This window comes from Schistocerca gregaria, chromosome 3 (assembly GCF_023897955.1).
Source record: "Schistocerca gregaria isolate iqSchGreg1 chromosome 3, iqSchGreg1.2, whole genome shotgun sequence".
NCBI classification, from domain to species: Eukaryota; Metazoa; Arthropoda; class Insecta; order Orthoptera; family Acrididae; genus Schistocerca; species Schistocerca gregaria.
The window spans coordinates 429335169-429348080 of record NC_064922.1 but is presented as its reverse complement, the minus strand read 5'-3'; the positions used below and the strand labels follow the sequence as shown (position 1 = coordinate 429348080).

Genomic DNA, 12912 nt, shown 5'->3' with positions numbered 1-12912 from the left:
TAATTTGTTTACCGCTGACTGGTTTTTTCAGTATATTGTGTCTCTCTTAATTAGAAACAAAACTGAATAGTATTCAATAACGCACATGAAAGGATACGACTCCAACGATAGGTTTAAAGCTTGGGTAAGAGATAATAAGTGAGGTGTAATTTTCAAAATTTTAGGATGCTCTTTTTGAGAGGAATTTAAATAAAATACATTTTAGGGCTTCTTGAACAGTCCGGACCACTCATTTTGCTCTTGGAATTAGTATAAGTACTGGAGAGAACAGCTCTGTGAATTTACGTATTTTACTTTCATTCAGTGTCCGCCTCTGGAGCTTGAGTTGTCACCGCGACTGATTGCCGTATGGAAGACTGGGCATCGATTCCCAGCACTGCCAGTGATTTTCCCTCGGAGAGCGGATTGGAAGGGGGTGCACTCACTCTCGTGAGGACAATGGAGGAGTTGCTTGACCGAGCAGAAGCAGCTTCAGGTCACGAAGACTGACGACGGCCGGGAGCGCGATGTGCTGGCCCCTCGCGCCTACAAATCACATACATTGACGCCTCTGGCAGAGCATGACATGGCGGTCGGTCGCTACCGATGGGCTCGCAAGGCGTTTTAATTTCATTCAGTAACGTTCTATGCAACTTTGGAGTAGTTCATTTTCATTACACAAAAGCGCGCAATAAAAATTTGATGGGATACTCACAGATGTTAGGTGTTAGTTTTTTATCTGTACCATCGCAGTATGTATTTTATCTCACTAGACCTATTATAAACACTTCAATATAATCTAGAAGCAATAACTACGTCCAGAGTTGTAATATTTGAGGAAAACTTTCTGGAAATGGATGAATAATGCTGCTAGCAAATCATTAGATCACTTACGTAATGAAATAAAATGTCGGCAATGTAGTAAAGCTAAATTCGGATGTAGGTTAAAAAACATTCTTTTCTTCTTGTTACACTGAAGAGTTTTCATTTGGAAACTTCTAACCTATACAGGGTGATGTTTTCCCACCGTGTATAAACTCGGGGAATTGATCGATGAGAGGATACAGAAAAAAAACATCTAACGAACTTATGTCCGGAAATGCATGGTTCCCATGCTACATACCATTTATTCATTCATACATTGTTACAGAGACTGCGGTCTAATACACGTTGTACAATGCAGCCTACGTCACAGTATGTGTTGAAAATGGTTTCCAAGTGCCGCAACGCTTGCATGTAAGCGCCTTAGCACGTTCTGTTTCACACCTTCACATCGACCAGGCTGCATCCGATAATTGTCAAAGGCAGCAGGAATACGCTGCTCCAGGATCTTCAAATCTAGAATGGGCTCTGTATACACGATACTTTTGACATGGCCCCATAACGAGAAATCGCAAGGGTTGAGATCCGGTGAACGAGCGGGCCATGCAATTGGACACACTCGTCCGATCCATCGACCAGGGGGAACACTATTGAGACGGGTCCGGACGTTAACGGCAAAGTGGGCTGGAGCACCATCATGTAGCAGCCACATAACCCTTCGAATCATCAATGCCACTTCTTTCGGCAGGGGAGGCTAAGTCACTCGCAAGAAACGCCGATAGTTCCGACCTGTTAGGCGACATGTAAGGAGGATTGCTCCCAAAATACGGTCCTCACTGTGCAGAAATCTGCGCCCTGAGCACAAGTGAACTAATGACAAAACATGCTGTGTCAAATACTTCATGAACATATGAGTAGGAACTAGTAACTGAAGCAAGTCATGATGAAAAATATATATGTGCAACTGGAACTATGATTATTCAAAACAAAGGTGTACATTGCAGGAAAAGCAACGGTTTTGATTTCGAATTCTGACATGAATGGCTCAGACTCCCGGTCCAAGCATTTTACTTCACGAAACCATCATACAAATATTTTGTTTCTGCGTGAAGCAACTGCTGCGTATAGTGAAATACCGATAAGTGAAATTGAAGGCACAGATTTTGAGTGATTTCAAAGTGGTCTGCGGCATGTTACAGCAAATTAAAGAGCATCTTGTGCATGTGGGACAGCTGTGCCAAAGCATGCAAATACAAATAGAAAAGTTGGTGTATGGATCTATCTCTTTAACCTTGAACACAAGAAGTTATTACCAAACCACTAACATTATTTAGAAGAAAAGTTCAACTCTATGTAAAACTGCGTTCTGTGAGGTCATTTGTAAAGTTCAAGGTCTAGAGAAATATTTTCGCAAGATACTTCCATATCTTGGTGAAGCAAAAATAAAGGAGCAGGTTTGCTTTGATCTGTAGAAACTCACACTGTTTAAGTGTGAACATCTCTATAACAATCTTGAAAGTCATAAGAAATTTGCCTCGCATTCGTTTGTTCAAGTGTCCACGAACTTTCTTGAAAGTATAATAATCTATACCTTTAATGTTTGTAGCCATTCTTTTTCAGTTATTACTTCAGTGCAGTTTATGTTGTAGCTAAAAATAATTTGTACCAGTTATTTGAAACTGAATTTTTGTTATGTTTCTTAGCCAAACGTGTTTCACTTAATTGTCATAAGCATAGGAATTTATTTAAAAATGCTCAAGTCGTTAATACAGTTATGTGAAATATGTCTGGTTAATAACTGCGACAAAAATCCAGTTACAAACGAGGAGTAAAAATCCACAATATGGGCCTTAGCAGCAGGGACGCGCGCTTAATTAGGATACAGACATTCCTGTGCGATGGCCGGTGCTGGAGTTTCATGGCTCTTTTGCCGGTGCACGTCGGCATATAGCACTCGTAATGGATTCCTGCAGAGGAGAGAACACGCCTCAGCTTTCGCAGATAGCGCTGAGGTTTACCCGTGGGCCTTCCAGGGAACACTATCGGCTTGTGAAAGTAAAAATCATTTCGCTGCTGTTTCCGTAATGAGCTGCCGCAGCTTGCTTGATTGGTGAGCTTACTTTGAGGTCGAGGCATGTGCCGGAGGGAGTCTATTTAATGCCGCAATAGAGAGAAGATCGGTGGAAAACTGTCTGCCTGTCAGTTGAAGGGAGGCAGTACCGATAATTATGAAACATGATATTGGCGAATAACACTGCTCACGCCCCACCGTTGGTGAGTGTGCTTTTTGAAGCAAACCCATATGGACCGTATGGTTTTTGGGAGAGTAGTACGGAGGAGAGAGTGGAGTCGAGATCAGGCTGTGGCAGCGAGATGGCTGGAAGGCGGAGACACAGGACAATCGTGATCGAGCTGTGGGAGTGAGGTTGGTAGACAGCTGTGTAAGCGTCATGTGGCTGCCGCAAGACCCCGCCATACATTTGGTGTTAAGTGTGAGGCAACTCTGGACGTGTTTCAGTTTGTTGCTACGAGGTAAATCTGAGCGAATTTTCTGACCAAGAGCCTTGCTTCGCGTGGCATCGCAATTTCACGCTGGTTTGGAGGCGCAGTTCCTGGTCCTGCATCGAGCAGTGGGGGCTGTTGTACTTCAGTCGAGTCACTGCTGTGGCTTGCAGTTCACCGCTTTACGGGTTCCCAAAGGTGCATGCTAAGCATTGTGGTACTCTGCATTGATAGGAATATTGGAAGTGAACTGCCCATTGAGTATGGTGTTCGACTCTGCAAACAGCAACACTCCTAGTCCCACATATTTACGGCGCATTAATGCGTAGATCGCCGTTCACAATATCTGTCAATCCAATGAATTATATTCAGATAGCGTCACCAACATTCTAAATGGGGACCATGGTAGGGACTCCAGCCTTTCCCGACTTTGTCAACTGCACCGCTGCACTTTTTTTATACCTTGTAACTAGAGCTATCTGTTTTTGTTCATCGAATTTCACCCTTGTCTTTGTAGACAATAAATCAATGTAAGCAAAAGGTACACCTTTAATTTCAGTTGAAATCAGGCCCTACAATCCTTTTTATGTGGGAGATAGTTAGGGTAGTTAAGAACCTATTGCTCTACATCCACTTCAGTGTCACCATTAAGGCCAAAATATTGATTAGATAGAGTCAGATGTCCAACGCGCGTAGTTCTATAGTAGTGTATCTGAAGGGCGGTTATGTCACGTATTACCTGACAAAAGCGTACAGGCCGAAGCCGGCCGTTGTGTACGTGCGGTTCTAGGCGCTTCAGTCCGGAACCGCGCCGCTACTACGCTCGCAGGTTCGAATCCTGCCTCCGGCATGGATGTCCGTGATGTCCTTAGGTTAGTTAGGTTTAAGTAGTTCTAAGTATGGGAGACTTTTGACCTCTGATGTTATGTTCCATAGTGCTATAAAAAAAAGGAAAAAGAAACCGTCGATAGTTCAAGAGGGTCGTAATGTGCAATAGGCAGACACCTATCCAGACCATCACACAGGAATTCCAAACTGCATCAGGTTCCACTGCAAGTACTGTGACTGTTAGGCGGGAGGTGAGAAAACTTGGATTTCATGATTGAGTGGCTGCTCATAAGCCACACATCACACCGGTAAATGCCAAACGACGCCTCGCCTGGTATAAGGAGCGTAAACATTGGACAATTGAACAGTGGAAAAACATTGTGTGGACTGACGAATCACGGTACATAAAGTGACGATTCGATGGCAGGGTGTGGGTATGGCGAATGCCCCGTGAACGTCATCTGCCAGTGTGTGTAGTGCCAAATGTAAAATTTGGAGGCGATGGTGTTATGATGTGGTCGTGTTTTTCGTGGAGAGGGTTGCACCCCTTGTTGATTAGCGTGGAACTATCACAGCACAGGCCTACATTGATGTTTTAAGCACCTCCTTGCTTCCCACCGTTGAAGAGCAACTCGGTGATGGCGATTGCGTACTTCAACACGATCGAACACCTGTTCAAATGCACGACCTGTGGCGGAGTGCTTGCACGACAATAACATCCCTGTAATGGGCTGGCCTGCACCGAGTCCTGATCTGAATCGTATAGAACACATATGGGATGTTTCGGTACGTGGACTTCATGCCAGACCTCACCGACCGACATTGATATCTCTCCTCAGTGCAGCACTCCGTGAATAATGGGCTGCCATTCCCCAAGAAACATTCCAGCACCTGATTGAACTTATTACTGCGAGAGTGGAAGCTGTCATCAAGGCTAAGGGTGGGCCAACGCCAAATTGAATTCCAGCACTACCGCTGGAGGGTTCCACGAACCTGTAAGTAATTTTCAGCCAGGTGTCCGGACACTTAATGTACTTCACAAGTAACTGAATAACCAATACACAAAAATTAGTAGCAATATCACCATGGCTCGTAGCTAGGTGATATCTGAATACATTGATGTTTACATCCAGAGAGTTTGATACAATTTATTACTTGTGGTCAAATGTTTTCCAGAAATAATCGTACAAATAAGTATAATGACAGTAGCTTCAAATCATAATTACAATTTTAAATTAATTTTGTAATAAATCTTGTGTTATTAGTATACATTTTTCTTTTCGTCATCAGTCTTCTGACTGGTTTGACGCGGCCATCCACGAATTCCTCTCCTGTGCTTACCTCCTCATCTCAGATTAGCACTTGCAACCTACGTCCTCAATTATTTGCTATATGTATTCCAATGTCTGCCTTCTACAGCTTTGCCTTACCATGGAAGTCATTCTCTCATCTAACAGATGTCCTATCATCCTGTCTCTTCTCCTTATCAGTGTTTTCCACATATCCCTTTCCTCTTCGATTCCGCGGAGAACCTCCTCGACAAATAAATCTTCAAGATTCGTCTGTAGCACCACATCTCAAATGCTTCGATTTTCTTCTGTTCCCGGCCGGCCACGGAGGTCTCGCGGTTCTAGGAGCGCAGTCCGGAACCGAGCGACTGCTACGGTCGCAGGTTCGAATCCTGCCTCGGGCATGGATGAGTGTGATGTCCTTAGGTTAGTTAGGTTTAAGTAGTTCTAAATTCTAGGGTACTGATTACCACAGCTGTTAAGTCTCATAGTGCTCAGAGCCATTTGAACCATCTTCTGTTCCGGTTTTCGCACAGTCCATTTTTCACTACCATAGAATGCTTTACTCCAGACGTACATCCTCAGAAATTAGTATATAGCAGTCATATTTACGAAGAAAATATGAGGATTTTGGTTTTCAGATATCAAAAATTATTTCCATTGGATCGAATCATAAATTTAAGCCCGATAAGAGAAAGAAGGATAGGAGCACTGACCAGTTCCATTACATGTCCCATGGGCGTGCTGACCTCCAGATCTTTGAAAACTGTACACTCAACGGTCAGCTGTTACCACATATCGTGGAGTGGCGGCACTTCATGCGGTCTTCCTGGTCGTTGTTCCTGGCTTGAATCTGCAGAACGTCTCATATGTTAACAATGAATCTCAGCAGTGATGCTTACACATCGGGAAAGTAATTCGTAGTACACGACACCAGTGCATAACTGTCTTGTTTGCGCTCAACTATTGCTTGCTTTTCCTTATGTTAGCATAAAGACACCATTTTTCGTCACCGGTAAAGACACAGAACATGAGTGGTCGGTGTTGTTCACGAACCATTTGATGACGAGCAAGCAGAGATTCACATTTGGCCACCTGCTGATTTTTGTGGCTTTGGCTTAGAGCATGCGATATCCATACGACTGATTTTTTAACCTTTCCCATCGCATGCAAACGTCGCGCGATGGTGTAATGATCGCAGTTCATCACATTTGCCCGTTCTCGAGGACACTGATATGTGTCAGTTTGATTAACGCCTTCAAACGATATTCATCAAACATCGAAGGTCTTCCTGGACGTGGAGAAGCACAAGTGTCAAAACGATTCTCCTTCAATCAGCAAACCATTTTCTTGCCATGCTCTGTCCAGTGCTATTATCCCCATACGTGGCGCAAATATTTCTGGCTGCCTCTGCTGCTGTCACCCGTCTATTAAACTCAAACAGAAGAATATGTCGGAAATGTTCTGATTTCTCTACTTGGCACTACATTTTCTGGTATCCATTGCTCCACTCCTATCTCCAGATGAGAAAGTGACAGTATGTAAACTCAAATACCACCAGTGAACTAGAAATAAAAAATGACAATCGATAAATAAATAAATAGCAACCGGAATACCAACATGCAAAACGAAAACGCTACGAACATATGCACCAACCTGGTACCATAGCACCATGCGAAAGCTACTTTCGTCGGTAAGTGTTACACACCGGTCTAGTTCATTACATACCAGCAAAACGGCTGATGTTACTATTAATATTGCCTGCCGGGTCATTAACATACAACGCGAAGAGTGAAGTTGGTAATACAGTTCGCTGGGTCACGCGTGAAGCAAGTTGTGACTGTCTAGGCAGCTGGCGCCAGGGCGTCGCGCAGTCTGCGTGCGGAGGCGCCTGGAGCCGGCAGACGCAGACGGAGGCAGGTCGATAGCCGCCACGCACCGCGGCCGGCGTCGCGACGCCGGTCGATGAGGCAGCGTGGCGGCTGCCGGCCGGGAAGGCCGCCCCGCCCCCTGTCCTTTGTTAGGAATCGCTGGCTCTCAACGACTCAGGCCGCTCACCTGGGAAGCTCAGGGACCGGAGCTGGCGCACAAGCGACGCCGTCTCATTGCCGTAGTTTCACGCGCGATCCGTACTGTGCTGTCCCAGATATTAATACTGTAAGGTACACTACACGACAAAAACAGGAGAAGTAAACAAAGATTTGTTTGAGCGCTCCACCAGTTCTGTGGGATGGCCTTCCCAGGTCGTGAAGCCTGGCATAAAACCGCAGGTTACTGAAGCTATTTTCATGAACACTGATGAGCCAGAACATTATGACCACCGACCTGCTATCGGTATAAACCCGTCCAGGCGATAGCAGCGTCACTGGCGAGGAATAACTGCTAGTCAGACACACGCACGGTATCCATTATGCTCTGGGGGGCATTCACGTTGCCATTCGTGGGCCTAGTGGAGCTCGGGCAAGGCACCATGACGGTCAAGGAGTATCGTACACTGGTTGCTGACCACGTACACTTCTTCATGGCCATTTTTCCCGACGGCAGTAGCATTTTTCAACAAGATAATGGTGCCATGTCACAAGGCCAGTAGTGTGTTGGAGTGGTTCGAGGAATACGGTTAGCCGGCCGTTGTGACCGAGCAGTTCTGGCACCTCAGTCCAGAACCGCGCGACTGCTACGGTCGCAGCTTCGAATCCTGCCTCGGGCATGGATGTGTGTGATGTCCTTATCTTAGTTAGGTTTAAGTAGTTCTAAATTCTAGAGGACTGATGATCTCAGATGTTAAGTCCCATAGTGCTCAGAGCGATTTGAACCATACTTTTGAACACAGTGGTGAGCTCCGATTGATGTACCGGCTCCACAAATCGATACATCTGAATCCGATCGAACACATGTGGCATGTGATGAGATGCGGCGCCAGAGCTCATCGCCCCGCCCCCCTCCTCGGAATTTACGGGAATTAGGTGACTTGTGCGTGTAGATGTAGTGCCAACTCCCTCCAGAGATCTATCAAGGCTTCATTACTTCCATGCCACGATGCGTCGCCGCTGTTATCCGTGCAAGAGGTGGACATATTGGCTATTAGGTAGGTGGTCATAATGTCTGGCTGAACCAGTGTATATTACAGCGTTTGGAAACTTCCTAGACAAGTGTCACGCGAATCCCCAAGGAACGTAATCAGTAGTGGAAATTAAAACAGCAGCTGAGGCGGTACTTTGGTTACCAGATGTGTTGCAAAGGCGTTAATGTGTAATGTTGGTTGGGTTGTTTGGGGGAAAGAGACCAAACTGCGAGGTCATCGGTCTCATCGGATTAGGGAAGGACGGGGAAGGAAGACGGCCGTGCCCTTTCATAGGAACCATGCCAGCATTGGCCTGGAGCGATTTAGGGAAATCACGGAAAACCTAAATCAGGATGGCCGGATGTGTAATTCTTTTAATTAATATCGTAGTCAGGAGTAGCATTATGAAACGAATATTTCCCGTCGTTTCATTTTCCAGTATGGGTAGGGGTGGGTGGAAGAGGGGGGCAGGGTTGTATGAGATACGTTGATAGTCGTAAGTACGTTTATGTTTTCAGAACATGACTGAGCAAATACTACAAGAGATACAGAACACAGACACATGTCAGTTATCTCTCCAAGTTTGTAACTCATATTTCGGGTTAACAACATTGGCTTTATTTGCAATGTGGCAGACGTTAACACGTGCGTAGGATCTGTTGAAACGATGCGTCCGGGATAGCGCGACGGGAGCCTGCTTTGCAAACCTGTTGATTGGATTGCCTATCTGCAGGCGCTAACTAATTCGATGTGACAGTACGGAAGCGAGAGCTAACGACGAAACTTGAGGACAGCACATCTTACTGGTGCAGCATGTAGGGTAGTTGTAAGAGCTGTGTAAACCATTAGCCGGCTTCTCTTTACCAGGAGACATCGATACATAGCAGTAACATGCAGCAAACTCCCTCTAGGTCTCTGATAACCTGTAGTGTTGGACATATGGCCCGATGGTAGTCTAAGTGTATCATAGCTACTAGGACACTATTGTAAATAGTTTATATTTGTTGCGAACATCTTCAATAGGGTTACAGAAAGCGATTGGACTCAGTAAATATTCTTTTTTGTGACTCGTTTTATTTCCTTTCTCTCCAAATAGAGCTGCGCTGAACCATTTATTTCGATTTTATTTTTCTCGTGTCATTATTATCGTTAAACCGCATTAAAGTTTGTGATCAATACATGCGAGACGACAGAACATCGAAAGTGTTTGTTGGGGAACTGACCAAACATAAGCCACTCGTGTTCAGTGGGTATACGTTTAGCAAGCTGCTATTGTGAACTTCTAATAAATTTTTATTTCTACAGCAACAACTTCAGAATGCTGTTCACTGCAAAATCTACGAGGATAAGTGTATTTAGGCTTGTATTACTTCGTGATATACAGGGTGGTTGTAATTAAACTTTCGCTGTTCCAGAGAGTCTCCATGAGAAACGAGTGACTGCAGGACAGCTAAACTTTGTGGAACCATTTGTGAGGACACGCAGAAGAGGAAAAACTAATAAACAGTTGAAAGAAACACACTTTAATTTCCGCATGAGGTGTTAACATTTGTTAATTGGGTACCATGTCTACATTCCAGGTACAGCCGTTGCTCAATGACATGACCATCTGCATCCACGACAGCCTGGAACATCACCAGAGATTGCTCTGCTTTTGCCCGAAATAACGATGAACCATGGAGTGTTCATCTGTCGTGGCAGCTCGTGTATTGCTTGAAAATCGCACAATGCAGCCAGCATTCTCAGCCATGGCAACAGTAGCTTCTTCAACGATTTATGGCGCAATCGGCCGTCGGGCTCTCCCAGGGGCACTTCCCAAATAGCCAGTTAATTTCGAACTTCCGAATCGTGTTCTTCAACCCCGTAGTGGTAAGAGGACCTCTCCGTTGTTCTGTAACGCTTGGTACTCCGAACAGCAGCAGCACTATTGCTGTTGTTTTGATAGAACAGCATTACGAGTAGTGCCCTGATCACCTCATCCAGACCCATGTTGACTGCAACTGCAATGCACATTGATGCTTGAGTTTCAGTCCTATGTCGCCGTACCAGCATCGGCGACTAATGCCAAGTCATGGCTCTAACGCTACTGACATCGGCTCAAGTAGCGAAAGTTTAATTACAGCCACTCTGTATGTGACAACGTCGCCTCCGACTCAATTTTTTTCAGAATGTTCGTACTCTCTAAATAACTACTGCTTATTGCGGAAAGTCGTTACTCCATCTGAGCATACCGAAACGATCAAAACTCCATAATCATGTTTGACGCTAGACAGACGAATCGCAGCCATGCAGTCATATTTCCACACATGAGACATTGGAATCAAGCGATTCAACAGAATGTTTGAGAATTACGAGGAATCAGCGATCGATCGCCGTGATTCGTCACACACATGCGATTTACGGATAGATCGCGAGACCTGGCGACGGATCGCTGCGATTCGTCGCTCGTCTGTGGGGCCTACAAGTCGATCTACGTGCCACAATTGCTTTCTGCTTTTATCAGATGATTGGTCATGTCTTGTCAATAAGGTAGCAAATCATTTATTTTGCCAGGAGGAAACAGTACAGTACCTTTGTTCAGTCGTCGAGAAAGCACGAACGTCATGCCTACACAACTAATAGTGTTGCTACGGAAAAACATCGTCGCTGGACAACTATAAGGAAACGCAGAATGTCATAGGTTATTACGCCATTTGCGTACGGAAGGCAACTGCCCTTAAAAGTTAGTAAATGCAAGGTAGTACATAAAACAAAAGAAAACAACCAATGGTATTAAAGTGTTATAACTTTTGGAGCCTGTCATGTGTTTCAAATACCTAGAACAACACTTCAAACTAATGTGTTTGGAAATCAGTAACACGCAACGCAAAAGAAGAATCTTTGGGTGACATGATAAAACAGTAGAGCTGACTATTGCAACCTTTCTAGTGTATTATTTCAGCGTCCCTAACAATCAGAAACATATGAACTGCCACAACCTCCAGTTTATCGCAGTTTTAGTATTGTTTGAAAAACAGAAACATTTGTAAAATGTATGAAATTAAGTGTTCTGATGTGTTCAGGCAGTCATGAAATCATTCATCATGTTCTGTAGAACTCATCATGGGACTTCTTCGTGGGTGTAGCACGAGTTCAAGACACACGCTAAGAAGGAAGGGACTCTGAACACGGGATGCACAACAAGGATGAATATTACGGTTTAACGTCTCGACAGCGCAGATGCCATTAGGGACGTTGCTCTAGTACGGATTAAGGAAGGAAGTGATCGTGATTTGTTTCAAAGACACCAATCCGATATTTAACGTAAGAGATTTAGGGAAATAACGTAAATCCTACAGCAGGGTGGATGCATGGGGATTTGAAACGTCATCCTCCAGAATACGAGTCCAGTGTCTTACCACTGCGCCACCTCGCTGAGTACACTGTCAATACGTTGTTACACACTTCATGCTTAGAACTGCTAAATTCAGGATAGCAAAATTAGCTGTATAGTTAATACTGAGAAAAACCTAGTCAATCACATAAAACATAACAGGAAGGGACGCTCCACCTTTCTGATCACAGACGGGCCAGTCGGTCCAGATCGACCGCTATGTTAGCCATCAGCCAATGATGTCACCTAGATGGGTTTCAAGAGATGTGTGTCTAGTACACTGCCCTCCTAGGCTGTCGGGAAAGCGGACCTGGAGCCAGTTGGCATCACGAGGCTCAGTGGATCCCTTTCCTGTCCCCCCACCAAGGAAAGATTACCGGCAGTACTGGGAATCGAAACAGGGTCCTTCACATGGCAGCCGTCTACAGTGACCCTCGGCTACTGGGTTGACAAAAGTCATGATATAGCAAAATGCACATATACAGATGGCGGTAGTATCGTGTACACAAGGTATGAAAGGTCAGTGCTTTGGCGGAGTTGTCATTCGTACTCAGGTGACTAATGTGAAAAGTTTACCGACGTGATCTTGGTAACACAACGGGAATTAACAGACTTTGAAAGCGGAATAGTTAGTTCAAATGGCTCTGAGCACTATGGGACTTAATTGCTGTGGTCATCAGTCCCATAGAACTTAGAACTACTTAAACCTAACTAACCTAAGGACATCACACACACCCTTGCCCGAGGCCGGATTCGACCTTGCGATCGTAGCGGTCGCGCGGTTCGAGACGGTAGCGCCTAGAACCGCTCGGCCACCTCGGCCGGCAAAGCGGGAAAGTAGTTGGAGCTAGACGTATGGGACATTCCATTTCGGAAATAATTAGGGAATTAAATATTCAGAAATCCGCAGTGTCAAGAGTATGCCAAGAATACAAATTTCAGGCATCGCATCTCATCACCGACAGCGCAGTAGTCGACGGCCGTCACTTAACGAACGAGAGCAGCGGCGCTTGCGTAGAATTGCCAGTGCTTACAGACAAGTAACACTGCGTGAAATA

At 45.0% G+C, this 12912-nt stretch overlaps 1 protein-coding gene across 3 annotated transcripts in view; it reads left to right on the top strand.

Annotated features, from left to right (window-relative positions):
* The window catches only part of LOC126354472 (neurotactin), a 234173-nt gene that overhangs the window by 176616 nt on the left and 44645 nt on the right, over positions 1-12912 (top strand). The gene's annotated exons all lie outside the window — the stretch shown is intronic.